Source organism: Lolium perenne, chromosome 4, assembly GCF_019359855.2.
Source record: "Lolium perenne isolate Kyuss_39 chromosome 4, Kyuss_2.0, whole genome shotgun sequence".
Lineage (NCBI taxonomy): Eukaryota > Viridiplantae > Streptophyta > Magnoliopsida > Poales > Poaceae > Lolium > Lolium perenne.
Window position 1 is genome coordinate 13449159 of NC_067247.2, and position 25507 is coordinate 13474665.

The following is a 25507-nucleotide window of genomic DNA, read 5'->3' on the forward strand; positions in this document are numbered from 1 at the left end:
GGGCAAGGAAGCAAAAGATGTGATTGAGAAAGAGAGAGCCGACACCACTGTTTTTTGTGTGCCCCGAGATGCCATTGTCACTGATGATTACTGCTGTAATCGTGTTAGGATCTACGTGGATGGCAACGCAAACGGCGACTGTGGAAACGCCAAGGTGATCGCGGTTCCAAAAGTTGGGTGATCCATGGACATGCATGATATAGGATATTATATTGGAGGATGCATCAACTGATCATTACCGTGGGAGGTTTGATGTTTTGGGACACACAGATAACAGCCATAATATTAATAAAGAATTCTCTCTTTTCCTATTTACTTTTTGTTATGAGACAAAAAATAATAATGGCGTGCTCCCACCTTGCCGAGACCACTGCCGCTTCCCTTTCGTCTTCCTTCGATCGATTCACAGCGAAAGCAGCACCGATCGTTGCTTCGTCATAGGTGTGCGGCGGCAGTGCTTATGGAGCTGCGTGCTGCGTGATGCTACGCCTCGGCTCATCGTATCAACGCATATCTGTGCCATGGTGATCCCCGTTGGCGTCACGGCGGTGGCGGGCGAGAATGGTCTGATGGATGATTTCTGGCTCGATCGATCGCTGCTCAATTCCTACTCCCGATGCCATGATCGAGCATTCGAGCTGCCCCGGCCGGCCCCCTCCGATGCCGAAAGCCTGAGACCCAACAAGAACGAGGAGGTGGCGCCAAATGCTACATGTTCGCTCAGCTGTTCCAGGTGGAGCAGAAAATGCTCGATCGTACCATGCCACACGTATGCTAACTCAACGAACCACAGTTAGTCACTGATTACGAGCAGGACATGAAGCAAGCCGCTGACTCCACTACTGGATGCATAGGTTGTCACAGCACGGTAGAACAATTCTAAGAGAGCACAGTGCAGAGTAGTGTTCCTGCCTAGATTAGAAATACGTACTGTACATTCCACTACACTCTCGTCAACCTCAGGACGACCGGCCGACGATGGATATCGACGTATGTCATCAGTAAGATCCTCAGGCTTTTGACACCAGTTAGCCAACCGTGCACCTGACACTTGTCGAGAATTTATGTCACTCTTCCTCATAAAATCCACCACGCCTAGTACAATAACTTAATTATTTGACCTCAGATTTGGACGGCGGGATCTGCTCCCGGAGGAGGATGGATCATCAGTGATGATCACATACTATCAGGTGTGCGTGATCCAGGATGTGGGAAAGACCAGGGGTAATTCTCTAATGCCCTGAAACTATGAAAAAGCATTATCTTCTAACCCCCTCCCAATGAAGTATTATATTAGCCAAAGAACGATAAAAATGCATAAATGGTGTTTTGATGTGAAAGAACTTCATTGTTTACCGAAATGACAATAAGAAAACCACAAATAAAACGTGGTGGCATAATCGCATCATAACGAAGACACATATTTTGTACCTAAATAGTGAAGCTTTGCCAATTTGCTCATCAATCATAGTAAGGTCGGATGGGAGGACTAGCTAAGGGAGGTTCAAGTCTCCGCGCTGTTGAGGGACTTGCTTGGTGTTCCGGGCTTCACAACAGTAGTATGAAAGTGGGGGCGACAACACAGGTGAAGTTCAGAGTCTTACCTTTCAGGGTGAAAACTCAAGTTCTGACCTTAACTGGTGTGCTTGGCAATGACCTTGTTGGAGGCATTGTTTTGAGAGCGGGGACTATCTTCAGGCTGAAAACCTAAGATCTTTGATCGGGCGATGACAGTGTTAGAGCATTGTTCCCTTCTTGAAGGCGTCATTTTTGGAGAGTCTGTATTTCAGGTGTTGTCTTGGTGGTGGATGTATTGATGTTGTTAGGCTCGAGATACTGTAGCGGGACTTTTGTTTCTTATTCTTTTCTATTTTTCGGCTGTGTGCATCCATAGTACCATTAGGGTGGTGCGTTGTTACAAGACTAGGTATAATTAGTATATGTTGATATTAATATATTCTCTTTATCGAAAAAAAGGAGAGAAGAAGAACCTACAAAGACAAGAAAAAATAATGAAAAATAGTATATAGATGAATACATGAACCTACAATTTGTACCTGCATGCTATGTTCGCTCTTCTTGTCACTCATGCTTTGGCGACGCCGAGTAGGGACACATGCCCGCCCACGCCACACCGACTGACAGGACGTACAGAGGCACTGCACGAGGAGACGGCCCCAAGCTCATTCCCTCTATTCCACACCTCGCGCGTGTCTTTCTCCAGTCTCAACCCGGCCCCGCAGCGGCCGCCTTTCGTTTGGATTTTCTCGATATCGATTACGGTAGCTTCGTCTCATCGTCTGTGTCTTTGGAGCGGTTGTCTTTGGGGGAGTAGTGCTTATCTTAGCTTAGACTAGTCACAATGCATAGTATCATATAGAAATATAATGCGTATGATACTACTATATGTTACTATAACTACAATGCATGGTATCATGTATTAGTATCATAGTCTTTTTATATTAACTGATTTGTAGAATCTCAATCCAAATCTATGTACAAGATGTATTTGACATTAAATTTTCTAGTACCACGTCCTATGATACGGTATCTACCTATGAAACTATAATCCTCTCTCTCATCTTTAATTGCACTGCCACATCAGGTTTTTTCATGCATGAGATGCATGATGCTACTTATGATACTTCCATTGTAGGTAGTCTTACCTTAGCTTATGGAGCTGCGTGTTATTTATTGCCTCTGCTCATCGGGCCGGACAACGTACATAGCACGTCGAATTCACTGCTTCATTACTTGCTTTCACCACTTTATTGAGTTCCTTCTTCTCAGCGAAGTCCAGGCGACGCCGGCGCACAATATCCCGATGGAGAAGCTCATTGTTTTGACGCTTCTCCAACAGGCTAAGGCGTAGATTGGTCCTCACAGGCGTCTTGACTGGCGAGGCAGGTTCATCGTTAAGCATGAACCCCCATTCATCTAGGGGCTTCATGCTCATGCGAGCGTTCAGCGTCATCTTCTTGGTTGTGGAAGTATGGGCGGTAGTCTTCTCGTAAGTTCTTGCATCAACATTATTATGCTTATGTTTTGGCGACGCATAGTGAGTCGAGATGAGCTTGAGGGATTCTAGGCGCCCCTTCCCGTGCAGCTTCTTGGCTTCTCCTTCATCTTCTGGAGTCACCATAGCTAGGTATGGATGTGTCCATCCACATGACGTTGGAGCCATGAATTGCGGATTGTTTTCATCATCCGTGTCATAGTATACTTCACGCATCTTTGGAATGAAACCTCAGCCTTCACGTATGTCGTCTTCTTGGGACGAGGTCTCGGAGTTGTCCCATGACGGAGGCATGAGACGAGAGGTTTCCCTTTTCCAGGAGCTACGTAGCGCATAATGTGGTGGAGATATGCAAGGATGGAGAAGGAGAGGCTTTGGGAGGCCTTATTAGAGGTGAAACAGAAATAAATCTCGTGGGTTTAGAGTTTATAGTCGCAAGGAAGAAGAATCTCAACAAATTGGAAAGAGATAAACTTCAAAAAGGAAATTCTGGCAAACACGATGGTTTGTGGTACGGACGCAGACCGTACCGTCCATCCGTACTTGACGTCCTGCCAAAATCTGCAACATACAAAGTCGGTTCAGGTCATTGGTACGGGCGGTTTTGCACCATACCGTCTGCCCGTACCGAGTTACGTACCGACATACGAAAAATTGGAAATTTATTATATATTTTTTATCATCTCGCGAACAAAGTAAAATCGAAAGAGAAAACCTACTGTAACTTTAGCGACCGTCCGTACGGACACATATGACCGTACCGGCTGCCCGTACGACGGACAAGGTCGGAAACAAAATTCATTAGGAGTTTCCAGTGAGTTTAGCAACCACTGGTACGGGCGGGGTAGCGAAAACTCCAATCGGCTCAGAAAACTGAAAAACTAGAAACTTCAAACCTAGAAAAAATCAAAGAAAACTCTCTTAAAGTAGTTAGGAGTAAAGGGTACCGAATCTCCTGGATCATCTTATTGTTCCTCTCCTTCTTCCGTAGATGGTGGGTAGCAAATGCTTGCTTGCACCATCACAAAGAATAGGAGGAACTTCGTCTTCACAATAACAAAGTATACCTGTAGGAACAAAGACTGTAGACATGTTGCATGGTAATGCTTCTTTGCCAATGGTTCCTCATTCTTCGAGTTGTTCTTCACTTCTCTGCATAATCTGCAAAACAAATTGTTGCAAAAGCAAAATCCACCGGATCATCCTAGGCTTGACATCAGTTCTTTCAAAAATTTCTTTCAAACTCATACGATCAGTGTAGACTCTAACTTTTGAGTCAGTGATATATGATCTAAACTTTTCACAAGCGAAGACAACTGCAAAGAACTCTTTTTCTACTAAGGGATAATTTATTTTTGCATAATTTAGAGTCCGGCTAGCATGATGGATGATATTAAATTCATCACCATCTTGTTGGCACAAAGTGGTTCCAAATTCATGGCTTACTTCACAAAGTAAATCAAAATGTTTCTTCCAGTTTGGCGGTTGTATTATAGGAGCTTTAAGTAGAGCTTGCTTAAGAATGTTGAAAGCAGTAAGACATTTTTCATCAAACTTAAACCGAGCATCCTATTGTAAGAGGTTTGTTAGGGGTCTTGCTATCTTAGAAAAATTTCTAATGAAACTTCTTATACCTTTGATGTCTTGTGGGGTGGTATTTTCACTATAGCTTCCTCCTTTGATTTATCAACCTCTATGCCTCTTCCTGAGATCTTGTGCCCTGATACGTCCATTTTGCATCACTATTTTATATCATAATTTACTGTTATTCATTGATATATTTCATATTTAGAGGTGATACTTATGTTATTTCATCTATTTTGCATGTTTCATGATTGTTGGAGAATCGCGCACCGGAGTCAGGATTCCGCTGGAAAAAGCACCGTCAGAATGCAATATTTCGGAAGATCAACAATTGAAGGAAATTATACTGAAAATCCTATTTTTCTAGAAGACGAAGATAGCCAAAAGGAGGAGCCGAGGAGGGCCGCCATGGGCCCCCCCATAGGCCGGCGCGGGCCTAGGCCTGGCCACGCCGCCATGTGGGGAGGGGGCCCACAGCCCCGTCTGGCCTCCTCTCCTTCGCGTACTTCTTCGTCCCGAAAACCTAAGCTCCAGGGGATAGTCGCGAAGGGTCATGATACGTCTCCGACGTATCGATAATTTCTTATGTTCCATGCCACATTATTGATGATATCTACATGTTTTATGCACACTTTATGTCATATTCCTGCATTTTCTGGAACTAACCTATTAACAAGATGCCGAAGTGCCGATTCTTTGTTTTCTGCTGTTTTTGGTTTCAGAAATCCTAGTAAGGAAATATTCTCGGAATTGGACGAAATCAACGCCCAGGGTCCTATTTTGCCACGAAGCTTCCAGAAGACCGAAGAGGAGACAAAATGGGGCCACGAGGTGGCCAAACCATAGGGCGGCGCGGCCCAAGCCCTGGCCGCGCCGACCTGTAGTGTGGGCCCCTCGTGACACCCCTTGACCTGCCCTTCCGCCTACAAATAGCCTTCGTCGCGAAACCCCCAGTACCGAGAGCCACGATACGGAAAACCTTCCAGAGACGCCGCCGCCGCCAATCCCATCTCGGGGGATTCAGGAGATCGCCTCCGGCACCCTGCTGGAGAGGGGAATCATCTCCCGGAGGACTCTACGCCGCCATGGTCGCCTCCGGAGTGATGAGTGAGTAGTTCACCCCTGGACTATGGGTCCATAGCAGTAGCTAGATGGTTGTCTTCTCCCCATTGTGCTTAATTGTCGGGTCTTGTGAGCTGCCTAACATGATCAAGATCATCTATCTGTAATTCTATATGTTGCGTTTGTTGGGATCTGATGAATAGAGAATACTATGTTATGTTGATTATCAAAGTTATGTCTATGTGTTGTTTATGATCTTGCATGCTCTCCATTACTAGTAGATGCTCTGGCCAAGTAGATGCTTGTAACTCCAAGAGGGAGTATTTATGCTCGATAGTGGGTTCATGTCTCCGTGAATCTGGGGAAGTGACAGAAATCTCTAAGATTATGGATGTGCTGTTGCCACTAGGGATAAAACATTGGTGCTATGTTCGAGGATGTAGTTAATGATTACATTACGCGCAATACTTAATGCAATTGTCTGTTGTTAGCAACTTAATACTAGAGGGGGTTCGGATGATAACCTGAAGGTGGACTTTTTAGGCATAGATGCATGCTGGATAGCGGTCTATGTACTTTGTCGTAATGCCCAATTAAATCTCACAATACTCATCATAATATGTATGTGCATTGTTATGCCCTCTTTATTTGTCAATTGCCCAACTGTAATTTTTTCACCCAACATGCTGTTTATCTTATGGGAGAGACACCTCTAGTGAACTGTGGACCCCGGTCCAATTCTCTTTACTGAAATACAATCTACTGCAATACTGTTCTACTGTTTTCTGCAAACAATCATCATCCACACTATACATCTAATCCTTTGTTATAGCAAGCCGGTGAGATTGACAACCTCACTGTTTCGTTGGGGCAAAGTACTTTGGTTGTGTTGTGCAGGTTCCACGTTGGCGCCGGAATCTCTGGTGTTGCGCCGCACTACATCCCGCCGCCATCAACCTTCAACGTGCTTCTTGACTCCTACTGGTTCGATTAAACCTTGGTTTCTTACTGAGGGAAACTTGCCGCTGTGCGCATCACACCTTCCTCTTGGGGTTCCCAACGGATGTGTCAACTGCACGCATCAAGCAAATTTCTGGCGCCGTTGCCGGGGAGATCAAGACACGCTGCAAGGGGAGTCTCCACTTCCCAATCTCTTTACTTTGTTTTTGTCTTGCTTAGTTTTATTTACTACTTTGTTTGCTGCACTAAACCAAAATACAAAAAAATTAGTTGCTAGTTTTACTTTATTTGCTATCTTGTTTGCTATATCAAAAACCAAAAAAAAAAAAATAGTTACTTGCATTTACTTTATCTAGTTTGCTTTATTTACTACTGCTAAAATGGCCACCCCTGAAAATACTAAGTTGTGTGACTTCACAACCACAAATAATAATGATTTCTTATGCACACCTATTGCTCCACCTGCTACTACAGCAGAATTCTTTGAAATTAAACCTGCTTTACTGAATCTTGTTATGCGAGAGCAATTTTCTGGTGTTAGTTCTGATGATGCTGCTGCCCATCTCAATAATTTTGTTGAATTGTGTGAAATGCAAAAATATAAAGATGTAGATGGTGACATTATAAAATTAAAATTGTTCCCTTTCTCATTAAGAGGAAGAGCTAAAGATTGGTTGCTATCTCTGCCTAAGAATAGTATTGATTCATGGACTAAATGCAAGGATGCTTTTATTGGTAGATATTATCCCCCTGCTAAAATTATATCTTTGAGGAGTAGCATAATGAATTTTAAACAATTAGATACTGAGCATGTTGCACAAGCATGGGAAAGAATGAAATCTTTGGTTAAAAATTGCCCAACCCATGGACTGACTACTTGGATGATCATCCAAACCTTTTATGCAGGACTGAATTTTTCTTCGCGGAACCTATTGGATTCAGCTGCTGGAGGTACCTTTATGTCCATCACTCTTGGTGAAGCAACAAAGCTTCTTGATAATATGATGATCAACTACTCTGAATGGCACACGGAAAGAGCTCCACAAGGTAAGAAGGTAAATTATGTCAAAGAAACCTCTTCCTTGAGTGATAAGATTGATGCTATTATGTCTATGCTTGTGAATGATAGGACTAATGTTGATCCTAATAATATTCCGTTAGCCTCATTGGTTGCTCAAAATTCTAGGCCATATCCTGCTAATGGTAACTCTTATGGTAGATATGTTTCACCTAATGAGGAAAAGATGTTAGAAATTGAAAGATCTACCAAGAGCTTTATGCAATCACAATATGAGCAAAATAAATTGTTTACTAAAACTATGAATGAACAATCTACCTTGTTGAATAATATAGGAAATCAACTTGAAAATCTGAATATGGAGATTTCTGGGTTGCAAACTAAACTTGCAAATGCTGAAAACCGAATCTCATACATGTCTGCGTCACAATCTTCTTTAATTAATAAAATGGCTGCTAAACCTGAGGATATTGAAAATAAAATTGTTACTACAGCAAATGCCATCCAAGTTAGAATTAATGAGAATATAAGATTAATGGCTGAATTGCGTGCTAGGTGGGATAGAGAAGAAAATGAAAAACTAGCTAAAGAGAAAAATGTAGCTAAAGTTTGGACTATTACCACCACAAGTAATGTTGATTCTTCACATGTTGCTGCACCTCCTACTATTAATGGTAAAATAATTGGTGTTGGCAATGTTTCTACTCCTAGTGCAAAGCGTACAAAATTGCCTGAAATTGCTAAAACTGCTGAAATTGCTTGTGATAAAACTGCTGAAATTTTTTCCAACCTTGGGGATGATGATCCCATTGCTGTAGCTCATAATGATTTAGATTTTGATGATTGCCACATCTCTGAAGTTATAAAGTTCTTACAAAAACTTGCTAAGAGTCCCAATGCTAGCGCTGTAAACTTGGCTTTCACAAAACATATTACAAATGCTCTCATAAAAGCTCGGGAAGAGAAACTAAAACTTGAAACTTCTATTCCTAGAAAGCTAGAGGATGGTTGGGAACCCATCATTAAAATGAGGGTCAATGATTTTGATTGTAATGCTTTATGTGATCTTGGTGCAAGTATTTCTGTTATGCCTAAGAAAGTCTATGATATGCTTGACTTGCCACCATTGAAAAAATGTTATCTGGATGTTAATCTCGCTGATAATGCTAAAAAGAAACCTTTGGGGAGAGTTGATAATGTTCATATTATGGTTAACAATAACCTTGTCCCCGTTGATTTTGTTGTCTTGGATATTGAATGCAATGCATCTTGCCCCATTATATTGGGAAGACCTTTTCTTCGAACCGTTGGTGCTATCATTGATATGAAGGAAGGTAATATTAAATATCAATTTCCTCTCAAGAAAGGTATGGAACACTTCCCTAGAAAGAGAATGAAGTTACCTTTTGATTCTATTATTAGAACAAATTATGATGCTGACACTTCGTCTCTTGATAATACTTGATACACACTTTCTGCGCCTAGCTGAAAGGCGTTAAAGAAAAGCGCTTATGGGAGACAACCCATGGTTTTTACTACAGTACTTTGTTTTTATTTTGTGTCTTGGAAGTTGTTTACTACTGTAGCAACCTCTCCTTATCTTAGTTTAGTGTTTTGTTGTGCCAAGTAAAGTCGTTGATAGAAAAGTTCATACTAGATTTGGATTACTGCGCAGAAACAGATTTCTTTGCTGTCACGAATCTGGGCTGTTTTCTCTGTAGGTAACTCAGAAAATTATGCCAATTTACGTGCGTGATCCTCAGATATGTACGCAACTTTCATTCAATTTGAGCATTTTCATTTGAGCATGTCTGGTGCCTCGATAAAATTTGTCAATACGAACTGTTCTGTTTTGACAGATTCTGCCTTTTATTTCGCATTGCCTCTTTTGCTATGTTGGATGAATTTCTTTGATCCATTAATGTCCAGTAGCTTTATGCAATGTCCAGAAGTGTTAAGAATGATTGTGTCACCTCTGAACATGTTAATTTTTATTGTCCACTAACCCTCTAATGAGTTGTTCTAAGTTTGGTGTGGAGGAAGTTTTCAAGGATCAAGAGAGGAGATGATACAACATGATCAAGGAGAGTGAAAGCTCTAAGCTTGGGGATGCCCCGGTGGTTCACCCCTGCATATTCTAAGAAGACTCAAGCGTCTAAACTTGGGCTTCCCAAGGCATCCCCTTCTTCATCGACAACATTATCAGGTTCCTCCCCTGAAACTATATTTTTATTCCATCACATCTTATGTGCTTTGCTTGGAGCGTCGGTTTGTTTTTGTTTTTGTTTTGTTTGAATAAAATGGATCCTAGCATTAACTTTGTGGGAGAGAGACACGCTCCGCTGTAGCATATGGACAAGTATGTCCTTAGGCTCTACTCATAGTATTCATGGCGAAGTTTCTTCTTCGTTAAATTGTTATATGGTTGGAATTGGAAAATGATACATGTAGTAATTTGCTATAATGTCTTGGATAATGTGATACTTGGCAATTGTTGTGCTCATGTTTAAGCTCTTGCATCATATACTTTGCACCCATTAATGAAGAAATACATAGAGCATGCTAAAATTTGGTTTGCATATTTGGTTTCTCTAAGGTCTAGATAATTTCTAGTATTGAGTTTGAACAACAAGGAAGACGGTGTAGAGTCTTATAATGTTTACAATATGTCTTTTATGTGAGTTTTGCTGCACCGGCTCATCCTTGTGTTTGTTTCAAATAAGCCTTGCTAAGCCTAAGCCTTGTATCGAGAGGGAATACCTCTCATGCATCCAAAATACTTGAGCCAACCACTATGCCATTTGTGTCCACCATACCTACCTACTACATGGTATTTCTCCACCATTCCAAAGTAAATTGCTTGAGTGCTACCTTTAAATTCCATCATTCGCCTTTGCAATATATAGCTCATGGGACAAATAGCTTAAAAACTATTGTGGTATTGAATATGTACTTATGCACTTTATCTCTTATTAAGTTGCTTGTTGTGCGATAACCATGTTTCTGGAGACGCCATCAACTATTCTTTGTTGAATATCATGTGAGTTGCTATGCATGTCCGTCTTGTCTGAAGTAAGAGAGATCTACCACCCTATGGTTAAGCATGCATATTGTTAGAGAAGAACATTGGGCCGCTAACTAAAGCCATGATTCATGGTGGAAGTTTCAGTTTTGGACATATATCCTCAATCTCATATGAGAATAATAATTTTTGCCACATGCTTATGCATTAAAGAGGAGTCCATTATCTGTTGTCCATGTTGTCCCGGTATGGATGTCTAAGTTGAGAATAATCAATAGCGAGAAATCCAAAATGCGAGCTTTCTCCTTAGACCTTTGTACAGGCGGCATGGAGGTACCCCATTGTGACACTTGGTTAAAACATGTGTATTGCGATGATCCGGTAGTCCAAGCTAATTAGGACAAGGTGCGGGCACTATTAGTATACTATGCATGAGGCTTGCAACTTGTAAGATATAATTTACATGATACATATGCTTTATTACTACCGTTGACAAAATTGTTTCATGTTTTCAAAATCAAAGCTCTAGCACAAATATAGCAATCGATGCTTTTCCTCTTTGAAGGACCATTCTTTTACTTTTATTGTTGAGTCAGTTCACCTATTTCTCTCCACCTCAAGAAGCAAACACTTGTGTGAACTGTGCATTGATTCCTACATATTTGCATATTGCACTTGTTATATTACTCTATGTTGACAATATCCATGAGATATACATGTTACAAGTTGAAAGCAACCGCTGAAACTTAATCTTCCTTTGTGTTGCTTCAATGCCTTTACTATGAATTATTGCTTTATGAGTTAACTCTTATGCAAGACTTATTGATGCTTGTCTTGAAGTGCTATTCATGAAAAGTCTTTGCTATATGATTCACTTGTTTACTCATGTCATATACATTGTTTTGATCGCTGCATTCACTACATATGCTTTACAAATAGTATGATCAAGGTTATGATGGCATGTCTCTCCAGAAATTATCTTTGTTATCGTTTTACCTGCTTGGGACGAGCTGAACTAAGCTTGGGGATGCTGATACGTCTCCGACGTATCGATAATTTCTTATGTTCCATGCCACATTATTGATGATATCTACATGTTTTATGCACACTTTATGTCATATTCCTGCATTTTCTGGAACTAACCTATTAACAAGATGCCGAAGTGCCAGTTGCTGTTTTCTGTTGTTTTTGGTTTCAGAAATCCTAGTAAGGAAATATTCTCGGAATTGGACGAAATCAACGCCCAGGGTCCTATTTTGCCACGAAGCTTCCAGAAGACCAAAGAGGAGACAAAGTGGGGCCACGAGGTGGCCAAACCATAGGGCGGCGCGGCCCAAGCCCTGGCCGCGCCGACCTATAGTGTGGGCCCCTCGTGACACCCCTTGACCTGCCCTTCCGCCTACAAATAGCCTTCATCGCGAAACCCCCAGTACCGAGAGCCACGATATGGAAAACCTTCCAGAGACGCCGCCGCCGCCAATCCCATCTCGGGGGATTCAGGAGATCGCCTCCGGCACCCTGCCGGAGAGGGGAATCATCTCCCGGAGGACTCTACGCCGCCATGGTCGCCTCCGGAGTGATGAGTGAGTAGTTCACCCCTGGACTATGGTTGTCTTCTCCCCATTGTGCTTAATTGTCGGGTCTTGTGAGCTGCCTAACATGATCAAGATCATCTATCTGTAATTCTATATGTTGCGTTTGTTGGGATCCGATGAATAGAGAATACTATGTTATGTTGATTATCAAAGTTATGTCTATGTGTTGTTTATGATCTTTCATGCTCTCCGTTACTAGTAGATGCTCTGGCCAAGTAGATGCTTGTAACTCCAAGAGGGAGTATTTATGCTCGATAGTGGGTTCATGTCTCCGTGAATCTGGGGAAGTGACAGAAATCTCTAAGATTATGGATGTGCTGTTGCCACTAGGGATAAAACATTGGTGCTATGTTCGAGGATGTAGTTACTGATTACATTACGCGCAATACTTAATGCAATTGTCTGTTGTTAGCAACTTAATACTGGAGGGGGTTCGGATGATAACCTGAAGGTGGACTTTTTAGGCATAGATGCATGCTGGATAGCGGTCTATGTACTTTGTCGTAATGCCCAATTAAATCTCACAATACTCATCATAATATGTATGTGCATTGTTATGCTCTCTTTATTTGTCAATTGCCCAACTGTAATTTGTTCACCCAACATGCTGTTTATCTTATGGGAGAGACACCTCTAGTGAACTGTGGACCCCGGTCCAATTCTCTTTACTGAAATACAATCTACTGCAATACTGTTCTACTGTTTTCTGCAAACAATCATCATCCACACTATACATCTAATCCTTTGTTACAGCAAGCCGGTGAGATTGACAACCTCACTGTTTCGTTGGGGCAAAGTACTTTGGTTGTGTTGTGCAGGTTCCACGTTAGCGCCGGAATCTCTGGTGTTGCGCCGCACTACATCCCGCCGCCATCAACCTTCAACGTGCTTCTTGACTGCTACTGCTTCGATTAAACCTTGGTTTCTTACTGAGGGAAACTTGCCGCTGTGCGCATCACACCTTCCTCTTGGGGTTCCCAACGGACGTGTCAACTGCACGCATCAGGTCACAGCCGCCTCTGCGGGGTGGAAAACACCGGAGAGAAAAGAGCTCTCTGGCAGGCTGAAATCTGCCGGGGAAATTCCCTCCCGGAGGGGGAAATCGACGCCATCGTCACCGTCATCGAGCTGGACATCATCTCCATCATCATCACCATCATCTCCATCATCATCACCGCCATCTCCACCGCTGCACGTCGTCATCGCTGTAACAATTAGGGTTGGATCTTGATTGTTTGATAGGGGAAACTCTCCCGGTATTGATTTCTACTTGTTATTGATGCTATTGAGTGAAACTATTGAACCAAGGTTTATGTTCAGATTGTTATTCATCATCATATCACCTCTGATCATGTTCCATATGATGTCTCGTGAGTAGTTCGTTTAGTTCTTGAGGACATGGGTGAAGTCTAAATGTTAGTAGTGAATTATGTTGGGTAATATTCAATATTATGATATTTAAGTTGTGATGTTATTCTTCTAGTGGTGTCATGTGAACGTCGACTACATGATACTTCACCTTTATGGGCCTAGGGGAATACATCTTGTACTCGTTTGCCAATTGCGGGGTTGCCGGAGTGACAGAAACCTAAACCCCCGTTGGTATATCGATGCAGGAGGGATAGCAGGATCTCAGAGTTTAAGGTTGTGGTTAGATTTATCTTAATTACTTTCTTGTAGTTGCGGATGCTTGCAAGGGGTATAATCACAAGTATGTATTAGTCCTAGGAAGGGCGATGCATTAGCATAGGTTCACCCACACAACACTCATCAAAACAATGAAGATTAATCAGCTATATGAAGCGAAAGCACTAGACTAAATTCCCGTGTGTCCTCAAAAACGTTTGGTCATTATAAGTAAACAAACCGGCTTGTCCTTTGTGCTAAAAAGGATTGGGACACTCGCTGCAATTATTTCTCTCGCATTTTACTTACTCGTACTTTATTTATCTGCTATATCAAAATCCCTTGAATACTTGTCTGTGAGCATTTACAGTGAATCCTACATCGAAACTGCTTGTCAACACCTTCTACTCCTCGTTGGGTTCGACACTCTTATTTATCGAAAGTACTACGATACACACCCTATACTTGTGGGTCATCAAGACTATTTTCTGGCGCCGTTGCCGGGGTGTGAAGCGCTATTGGTAAGTTGAATTGGTAAGGGAAACTTTTACTGTTCGTGCTGATTTTATTTCTGCCTGCTGCTATAATTCATTATGGAGAGATCCTCCCTTGAATTTTTATTTGGAAAATCTACTACTACTGCAAAGGTAGTGGATGAGGCGCCAGGTGAGAAAGAGGTTCCATACAAAATACCTATGAAAATTATTGAACGTGTTGTGGATAACCGCTATGAAGGGGATGGAACTGTCCATCCTGGTGATCATTTATTGTTCTTACATGAATTATGCGGTTTATTCAAGTGTGCAGGTATTGCTATGGATGAAGTTAGGAAGAAACTATTCTCTATATCGTTGTCTGGTAAAGCGGCGCATTGGTATAAATTACTGAAGAATGGGGATTCTCTTGAATGGAATGATATTGTGCCCCTATTTTATTCTAAATTCTATCCTCCAAGTGAAATTCACAAAGACCGGAACCACATATATAATTTCTGGCCTCATGATGGAGAGAGTATTGCCCAAGCGTGGGGGATATTGAAGTCTTTAATGCTCAAATGCCCCATTCATGAGCTTCCTGGTAATATTATCATTGATAATTTCTATGCAAGACTTTCTTTTCAAGATAAGACCTTGCTGGATACCTCTTGTTCTGGATCATTTACACGCAACAAAGAAGAGTTTAAAAGGGACCTTCTTGATCAGATTCAGGAGAATACTGAAGGATGGGAGAACGACAAAGATAGAGAGTCAGGTATAAACTATGATTATAAATGCATTGAAACTTTTATGGATACTGATAAATTTCGTAATATGAGTGCTACTTATGGTCTTGATTCTCAATTCATTGCAAATCTTTATAAAGCTTTTGCCTCTCATTTTAAATTGCCTAGGAAGAATTTTGATAAGTATCATGAACCGTATAAAGATAAAATTGATTCATCTATAAATAAATGTGTTGTAATTGAAACTATTGATCATGTTCTTCCTGAAGCTTATATTGAAAAAACTCCATTCCCTGCTAAAATGAAGGAGTATTCTGTTATAAATAGTGCGGTTAATAAAAGTGCAAAGAAACCTATAGGACCTGAAGAGCAAATAAAGGTTGAACCTGCTATTGCAATAGTTAAAGATCTTGTGACTGAAAATGTGGAAGATGGTCATATTATTTTCTGTGAAGATGCTTCTAATATTGTTTCACATCCTAATAAGTCTAGGAAAACTAGTGTTCCTATGCTATCTTTTAGAATTGGTGATCATTGTTATTATGGTTTATGCGATATTGGTGCAAGTATTAGTGCTATTCCTTATGAGCTTTACACGGAGATCATGCATGAAATTGGTTCTTGTGAACTTGAAGATATTGATGTGGTTATTCGGCTAGCCAATAGAGAAACTATCTCTCCAATTGGTATTGTTTGAGATGTGGAAGTTCTATGTGGTAAGATTAAATATCCTGCTGACTTTTTGGTACTTGGTTCTGCTCCTAGTAAGAATTGTCCTATCATTTTTTGTAGACCTTTTCTAAATACTTGTGGAGCTGTTATAGATTGCAAGAAAGAGAAAATTGTGACTAAATTTGCTGGTGAATCTTATGAGTTTAATTTCTCTAAATTTTCCAAAACTCCTTATAAAGCTGATTTGCCTAATAGTGATTTTAGAGTTGAACAGTGTGCATGTATTGCTCTTGCTCCTAATAATCCTTTGCAGCAACATTTGGAGAATAGTGAGAGTGAAGTTTTTAGGGAAGAAAGAAATGAGCTTGATGAAATTTTCCTTCGTCAACCTATTCTTAAACATGATTTGCCGGTAGAAGATCTAGGTACAACACCACCACCAAAGGAAGATCATGTTTTTGATTTAAAACCATTGCCTGATAATCTTAAATATGCTCACATTGATGATAAGAAAATGTATCCTGTTATTATTAGTTCTAAGCTTTCAGAGTTTGAGGAAGAAAGGTTATTGGAAATATTGAAGAAACACCGAGGAGCTATTGGCTACACTCTTGATGACTTGAAGGGGATTTCTCCCTCTATTTGCCAACATGCCATTAATATGGAAGATGATGCAAAGCCTGTTGTTGAACATCAGCGTCGTCTAATTCCTAAGATGAAGGATGTGGTAAGAAATGAGGTATTAAAACTTCTTGAAGCTGGTATTATATATCCTATTGCTGATAGTAGATGGGTTAGTCCTGTGCATTGTGTTCCTAAGAAAGGAGGAATGACTGTTGTACCTAATGATAATGATGAGCTCATCCCTCAAAGAGTAGTTGTAGGGTATAGAATGTGCATTGATTATCGAAAAGTTAATAAGGTTACTAAGAAAGATCATTAATCTTTACCTTTTATTGATCAAATGTTAGAAAGGTTGTCTAAAAATACTCATTTTTGCTTTCTTGATGGATATTCTGGGTTTTCACAAATTGCTGTTAAAACTAAGGATCAAGAGAAAACCACTTTCACTTGTCCCTATGGAACTTATGCTTATAGACGTATGCCTTTTGGTTTATGTAATGCTCCTGCTACTTTTCAAAGATGCATGTCTGCTATTTTTCACGGCTTTTGCGAGAATATTGTAGAGGTATTCATGGATGATTTTTCTGTTTATGGGAATTCTTTTGACAATTGCTTGCGAAATCTTGATAAAGTTTTGCAGAGATGTGAAGAAACTAACCTTGTTCTTAATTGGGAGAAATGCCACTTTATGGTTAATGAAGGAATTGTATTGGGACATAAATTTCCGAGAGAGGTATTGAAGTTGATAGAGCTAAAGTTGAAGCAATTGAGAAGATGCCCTATCCTAGGGATGTTAAAGGTATTCGTAGTGTTCTTGGTCATGCTGGGTTTTATAGGAGATTTATTAAAGACTTTTCTAAGATTTCAAAGCCTCTTACTAATCTTCTTCAAAAAGATGTACCTTTTGTTTTTGATGATGATTGTAAGGAAGCTTTTGAAACTCTAAAGAAAGCCTTGACAACTGCTCCTATAGTTGAACCTCCTGATTGGAACTTACCTTTTGAAATTATGTGTGATGCTAGTGATTTTGCTGTAGGCGCTGTTCTTGGACAGCGAGTAGATAAAAAATTGAATGTTATTCATTATGCTAGTAAAACTCTTGATGCTGCTCAAAGAAATTATGCTACAACTGAAAAAGAATTGTTAGCTATAGTCTTTGCTTGTGACAAGTTTAGATCCTATATTGTTGATTCAAAAGTTACAATTCATACTGATCATGCTGCAATTAGATACCTTATGCAAAAGAAAGATGCTGAGCCAAGGCTTATTAGATGGGTGCTTCTATTGCAAGAATTTGATTTGCATATTATAGATAGGAAAGGTGCTGATAATCCTGTTGCTGATAATTTGTCTAGATTGGAAAATATTGCTTATGATCCTGTTCCTGTTAATGATAGTTTTCCAAATGAAAAATTGGCTGTGATAAAGGTGAGCTCGCGAGATAGTCCTTGGTATGCTGATTATGCTAACTTTATTGTTTCCAAGTACTTGCCTCCAACCTTTTCAGCTCAGCAAAGGAGGAAATTCTTTTATGACTTGAGGCATTATTTTTGGGATGACCCACACTTATATAAAGAAGGAGTGGATGGTATTCTGCGAAGATGTGTTCCCGAATACGAACAACAAGAGTTATTGAGTAAGTGTCATGGTAGTGCTTATGGAGGACATCACGCCGGAGATAGAACCGCGCAAAAGGTTCTACAATCAGGTTTTTATTGGCCAACTCTATTCAAAGATGCAAGAAGGTTTATTTTATCTTGTGATGAATGTCAAAGGGTTGGTAATATCTCCAGAAGCAATGAAATGCCTATGAATTATACTCTTGTTATTGAACCGTTCGATTGTTGGGGATTTGACTTCATGGGACCTTTCCCTTCTTCAGAAGGTAACACTCATATACTTGTTGCTGTTGATTATGTTACTAAATGGGTGGAAGCCATACCCACAAAAAGTGCTGATGGTGAGACCTCTTTAAGAATGCTTTTAGATATTATTTTTCCTAGATTTGGAGTTCCTAGATATCTTATGACTGATGGAGGTTCTCATTTTATTCATGGTGGTTTTAGAAAAACTCTTGCTAAATATGGTATTGATCATAGAATTGCTTCCGCTTATCATCCTCAAACTAGTGGGCAAGTAGAATTATCAAATAGACAGATTAAATCTATCTTGCAAAAGACTGTTAATAAATCTAGAAAGAATTGGGCTAGTAAATTGAAGGAAGCACTATGGGCTTATAGAACTGCTTATAAAAATCCCATGGGTATGTCACCGTATAAAATGGTTTATGGAAAAGCTTGTCATTTACCTTTAGAACTAGAGCACAAAGCTTATTGGGCTGTAAGAGAACTAAATAAAGATCCTAAACTTGCCGGTAAGAAGAGATTGCTACAATTGAGTTCTCTAGATGAATGGAGAAGTGAAGCTTATGAAAATGCTAAACTCTTTAAAGAGAAAGTTAAGAAATGGCATGATAGAAGAATTATCAAAAGAGAATTTAATGTTGGGGATAAAGTCCTATTGTATCGGTCTCGTCTCAGATTCTTTGCAGGAAAATTACTCTCAAAATGGGAAGGACCATATGTCATTGTGGAGGTGTATCGTTCAGGAGCAATTAAAATTAGTTCTCTCCAAGGCGATGCTACACAAGTGGTGAATGGACAAAGACTCAAGCATTATCTCACGTGATTCTTATAATGAAGATGTTGATGTTATTCGAGTGGTAACTCCGGAAGCTTTCATCAAAGGTCAAATTGACAGTCCGGCAGAGTTCGACTTTCAATAGGTAACAGTACTGGTAATAAAAAGTTCGTGTTTTACTTTCCGAACAATGTTTTTGCTGTTTTTGGAAAATATGAAAAATTACGAGATCGAAACGGAGTGGAGGAGACGCACGAGGGCGTGCCCCCATAGGCCGGCGCGGGCCCCAGGCTGGCCGCGCCGCCCTACGAGGAGAGTCCCTCGTGGCCCCTCTCCGACTCTGGTTCGACCTGGTACTTTCCTTTTGTCACAAAAATTTATTCTATATAATCACCCGGACCCTTGGAGGTCCGTATATCGTTTTCTCGACGTGTTTTGTTTCGAGCTGTTTTCTGCCAGGATCTGTCTTTGATCTAGAAGCACCATGGTCTCCAACAACAAGGGCAAGGGGCTTTCGGATGAAGATATTCAAGATCCCGAGTGGAAAGAGGTGGACGAGAGTGTCAAGGAAGAAGATGAAGAAGAAGTGGAGGAAGACTTGCGTGCATACCCGCGTGCTACCATCGCAAGCATCGAGGTGGTGGAGAACCCTTTCAGCACCAAGAAGAGCGCGAGAATTCGCACCGGAGGAAAGGTTCCATGTCACTACCTAGCTCCAAAGACATCTCCTCCAGGCACCTACAACCCCTTCCGCAATCTAATTTACAATAGTCAAATTGAAAGGATTCCCAAGGTAGTACTGCCTAGCAATTGGGATATAGATCGTTCTAACACTGCAGGAAGGATGAAGCCTGAAGCTGAAGAGTGGGGAAACAACTCTAAGAGTTGGGAATCGCCGTCGGACATACTTCTTAACCGCGCCGAGCACAATTCGGAGATGATCCGCAACCTCACGTACAAGATTGATGAGCTTCAGGAGCTTGTTGAGAAGCTTATCAAGAATTCATCACCACCACCGCCGAAGGAGTAATTCATCATCGGTATTGGCATCCCCTTGGTTTGTTCCAAGTTTGGGGGAGTGCCGCGGTATCACATCATCACTATCTTTTACGTTTTACTATTAAGTAGTGTCATATCATGAGTAGGGAAGTTATCTTATAAGATGGGTTGCAGTGTGGAAGTATCTCTCTTTAGTTGGTTGTCTATGTATCCCTTGGTGTGAGTTATCATTATGGAATATTAATGAGAAGTCTTATCATTTACATATTGCACATCTTATTTTAGTTTGCAATCTCTATTATATGATTTATCTTGTTATTAGTATTGGGATCACTTTGGGAGCATTGAGTAAATCTATTTGGTTTTGGCAAACTTAGCATTGGTCAATAGCAACAATACTTTGAGGTTTAAGTAGAAAAGAGAACTACATGTAGATATGTTATTTCATTGTCTCTCTTTCTTGTTAGCTCTTAGCTTATTATTCTGAAGTTAAAATTGTTTGTGCTTACAAGGAAGATGCATGATTGTTTCTATCACATGTATATTTGTTTGTTTCCCTCAACTCTTATGCTTGCTAATAAACCTTGCTAGCCAAAAACCTGTACTGAGAGGGAATGCTTCTCGTGCATCCAAACTTTAACCCAAACCTACGCCATCAGTGTCCACCATAACTACCTACTACATGGTATTTCCTGCCATTCCAAGTAAATACTTCGTGTGCTACCTTTAAACAATTCAAAAGTTATTACCTCTTATTTGTGTCAATGTTTTATAGCTCATGAGGAAGTATGTGGTGCTTTATCTTTAAATCTTGTTGGGCAACTTTCACCAATGGACTAGTGGCTTCATCCGCTTATCCAATAATTTTGCAAAAAGAGCTGGCAACGGGGTTCTCAGCCCCAATTAATTAACCTTCATAATTTTACAAAAAGACACTCCTCCATGGTATGTGATTGTTGGAAGGAACCCGAGGATTCGGTTAGCCATGGCTTGAGAAAGCAAAGGTGGGGAGGAGTGTCATCTAAATAAAACTAAAATAAATAGACACTCCTTCATGGTATGAGAATGATTGGAAGGCACCCGAGGATTCGGTTAGCCATGGCTTGAGAAAGCAAAGGTGGGGAGGAGTGTCATCTAAATAAAACTAAAATAAATAGACACTCCTTCATGGTATGAGAATGATTGGAAGGCACCCGAGGATTCGGTTAGCCATGGTTTGTGAAAGCAAAGGTTGGAAGGAGTGTCAACCAAAAATAAAATTTTATGGGAGCCGCTCTTTGAGAGTTTGTCTGGCAAGGGGGTTAGAGTACCCACTACCATTCGTTGACAACAACAAACACCTCTCAAAATTTTACTTTTATGCTCTTTATATGATTTCAAAACTAAAAAAAGCTCTAGCACATGATTTAATCTCTGCTTCCCTCTGCGAAGGGCCTGTCTTTTACTTTATGTTGAGTCAGTAAACCTATTTCCCTCCATCTTAAGCAAGCAATTGAGTTGTTGTGATCAAATCATTTATATTGTGATCTACTTAATCATGCCTTTTATTCTTCCTTGTTTAGTACAAGTTTTATCTGAATGAATATAGCTTTGAAAGTTATCAATGATTATGAGGAGATTATTATGATTGAGTATGCAAGTTGTGCCATATAAGCTTTAACGTAAGAGCGTTGCTTGATAAATAAATACAATCTGTTAATTGTTCTCTGACCAAGAATTGCCATCACCAATTATGATTTCCTATGCACCTTTATTTGTGATTACCTTCTACTTGTTTCAAGTTGAATTATATGAGGAAGTTGTTCACTAGAATGTCTTGTGTGAATTAATATGATGCTTCTTGTCCGTATTTGGTTTATCGACTCTTCACTCCATAAACATGTGGTCCTGTTTACCGAGTTCAGTCTCGCTTGGGGACAAGCGAAGTCTAAGCTTGGGGGAGTTGATACGTCCATTTTGCATCACTATTTTATATCATAATTTACTGTTATTCATTGATATATTTCATATTTAGAGGTGATACTTATGTTATTTCATCTATTTTGCATGTTTCATGATTGTTGGAGAATCGCGCACCGGAGTCACGATTCTGCTGGAAAAAGCACCGTCAGAATGCAATATTTCGGAAGATCAACAATTGAAGGAAATTATACTGAAAATCCTATTTTTCCAGAAGACGAAGATAGCCAAAAGGAGGAGCCGAGGAGGGCCGCCATGGCCCCCCCATAGGCCGGCGCGGGCCCAGGCCTGGCCGCGCCGCCATGTGGGGAGGGGGGCCACAGCCCCCTCTGGCCTCCTCTCCTTCGCGAACTTCTTCGTCCCGAAAACCTAAGCTCCAGGGGATAGTCGCGAAGGGTCAAAACCGCCTCTGCGGGGCGGAAAACACCAGAGAGAAAAGAGCTCTCCGGCAGGCTGAAATCTGCCGGGGAAATTCCCTCCCGGAGGGGGAAATCGATGCCATCGTCACCGTCATCGAGCTGGACATCATCTCCATCATCATCACCATCATCTCCATCATCATCACCGCCATCTCCACCGCTGCACGTCGTCACCGCCGTAACAATTAGGGTTGGATCTTGATTGTTTGATAGGGGAAACTCTCCCGGTATTGATTTCTACTTGTTATTGATGCTATTGAGTGAAACCATTGAACCAAGGTTTATGTTCAGATTGTTATTCATCATCATATCACCTCTGATCATGTTCCATATGAGTTCGTTTAGTTCTTGAGGACATGGGTGAAGTCTAAATGTTAGTAGTGAATTATGTTGGGTAATATTCAATGTTATGATATTTAAGTTGTGGTGTTATTCTTCTAGTGGTGTCATGTGAACGTTGACTACATGATACTTCACCTTTATGGGCCTAGGGGAATACATCTTGTACTCGTTTGCCAATTGCGGGGTTGCCGGAGTGACAGAAACCTAAACCCCCGTTGGTATATCGATGCAGGAGGGATAGCAGGATCTCAGAGTTTAAGGCTGTGGTTAGATTTATCTTAATTACTTTCTTGTAGTTGCGGATGCTTGCAAGGGGTATAATCACAAGTATGTATTAGTCCTAGGAAGGGCGATGCATTAGCATAGGTTCACCCACACAACACTTATCAAAACAATGAAGATTAATCAGCTATATGAAGCGAAAGCACTAGACTAAATTCCCGTGTGTCCTCAAGAACGTTTGGTCATTATAAGTAAACAAACCGGCTTGTCCTTTTTACTAAAAAGGATTGGGCCACTCGCTGCAATTATTTCTCTCGCATTTTACTTACTCGTACTTTATTTATCTGCTATATCAAAACTCCCTGAATACTTGTCTGTGAGCATTTACAGCGAATCCTACATCGAAACTGCTTGTCAACACCTTCTGCTCCTCGTTGGGTTCGACACTCTTATTTATCGAAAGTACTATGATACACCCCCTATACTTGTGGGTCGTCATGCCCACGTACTATCTCTTCTTGAACCATAAAGTGGCACTTCTCCCAGTTCAAGACTAGATTAGTATCTTCGCATCTCTGCAACACTTTATGCAAATAAAAAATGCAAGCAAACGTTAAATGAAGCTCCATAGATGGATAAGTCGTCCATGAACACTTCCATTATATGCTCAATATAATCGGCAAATATAGTTTTCATGCATCTTTGAAAAGTATCAGGGGCATTACATAATCCGAAAGGCATTCTTCGGTAAGCATATAATCCAAAAGGACAAGTAAAGGGGTTTTTAGTTGATTTTCCGGATGAACAACTATTTGGGAGAACCAAGAATATCCATCAAGATAACAAAAATGTGAATGCTTAGCAAGTCTTTCCATAGTTTGATCTATAAAAGGCAATATGTAATGATTTTTTCTAGTTTCCTTATTCAATTTTCTAAAATCAATGCACATCCTATGTCCTACTATAGTTCTGGTTGGGACCATTTCATTATGTTTATTAGGCACTGCAATAAATCCTCCTTTATGGGAACACAATGAACGAGACTTACCTAGTCACTCTCTTTGACATGATAGATGATACCTGCATCGAGAAGGCGGATGATTTTCTTTCTTACCACTTCCTTCATTTCAGGCTTGAGTTTCCTCTGAAAATCTGCAACTGGTTGGGCTACATCCTCCATGAATATTCGATGAGTGCTATCGAGGGACTGATCCCTTTCAAGTCATCCAAATAATACCCAAAGGCCTTGCGATGCATTTTTAGTACATTCATTAACTCCTCTTCCTCCTTTTCTGAAAGGTTACTACTTACAATAACTGGATATATGTTTATATCATCTAAAAACTTATATTTTAAGTCTTGAGGAAGATGTTTCAGTTCTGGAGGTGGTAAATCTTCATCTCCCTTTCTTTTAGCTATTTCATACTTTTCTCTAGTTGAACCATTAGTCATAAGGAGAGATTCCAAATATTCCTCGATATCATTTTGTCTTGATCCTATAATATTATCATCAGTTTCAAGTAAACTTACCTGTAAATTATCATCAGGAGTATTATAAAGTATTGTGGAAAGAGTAGCAAGATCAACTTCCTCCTTGAAGTCTTCTTCTTCAACAATTGTTTTATGAGTGGACTTCGAGAAATGTAAACTCATCACTTCCTCCCCAAACTTAAGAGAGATAGTTTCCTTCATACAATCAATATTAGCTCCTGCCGTGTTTACGAAAGTTATTCCAAAAAATGATTGGACAATGAGAATAAATTTGGCATATCAATAACAACAAAATCAATGGTATAAGTGTAGGGTCCTATTGTAATAGGCACATCTTTTATTATTCCCATAGGAACTCTCAAAGTCTCATTAGCTAACATTATTGTCATATATGTGTCTTCTAATTGTGAATGCTCAAGTTCATCTTGAATAGTGAAGTAAAATCTATGGGGAATAACATTAATGGCTATACCAATATCACAAAGTCCATAGTAAGAGGATCCACCAAAAGTACAAGGTAAAACAGGTTTACCCGCACATGTGGCTTTGACCATACCTTCTACAAACTGTGAAGCTTTGGAATCAAGCTCAACTACGTTGCAGTGTGCAAACATAGCTAAGATACCTTCCTTTGTTACCTTACTTTCTTCATTTGTAGCTTCATGAGTAAGTTCATCATTACTAACTTTTAACTCTTGTACTTTTACCTTTCTTTCCTCCTCTTCCTTTTGGTCAACAAAAAATTGAGCTCGGATATGCCTTGCTGCTGCCATTGGGTACGGTAGTGGCTCATTGTAAGACGGCATTTCAATGGGTACCACTTTGGGCACTTCATCTTCAACTTGCATTGCTTCAACAACTTGAGGTGGCGGAGTATAATGGAGTCATTCTTTCTTTGGCACTTCAATGAATTCTATAAAAGCTTGAAGAAACATCCAATACCATAACATCATCAAGATTAAGTTCATTAGCCATTTCTTTTAGTTTCCCAGTGTTTTTATAAGAATTTAGACAATCATGTTCGATTTATGTTT

The 25507-nt window shown here is 40.3% G+C and overlaps 1 pseudogene; it reads left to right on the forward strand.

Moving 5' to 3' along the window:
- Window positions 1–521: 521 nt before the first annotated feature.
- The window catches only part of LOC127346571 (tryptophan--tRNA ligase, cytoplasmic-like), a 39721-nt pseudogene continuing 14735 nt past the window's right edge, over window positions 522–25507 (forward strand).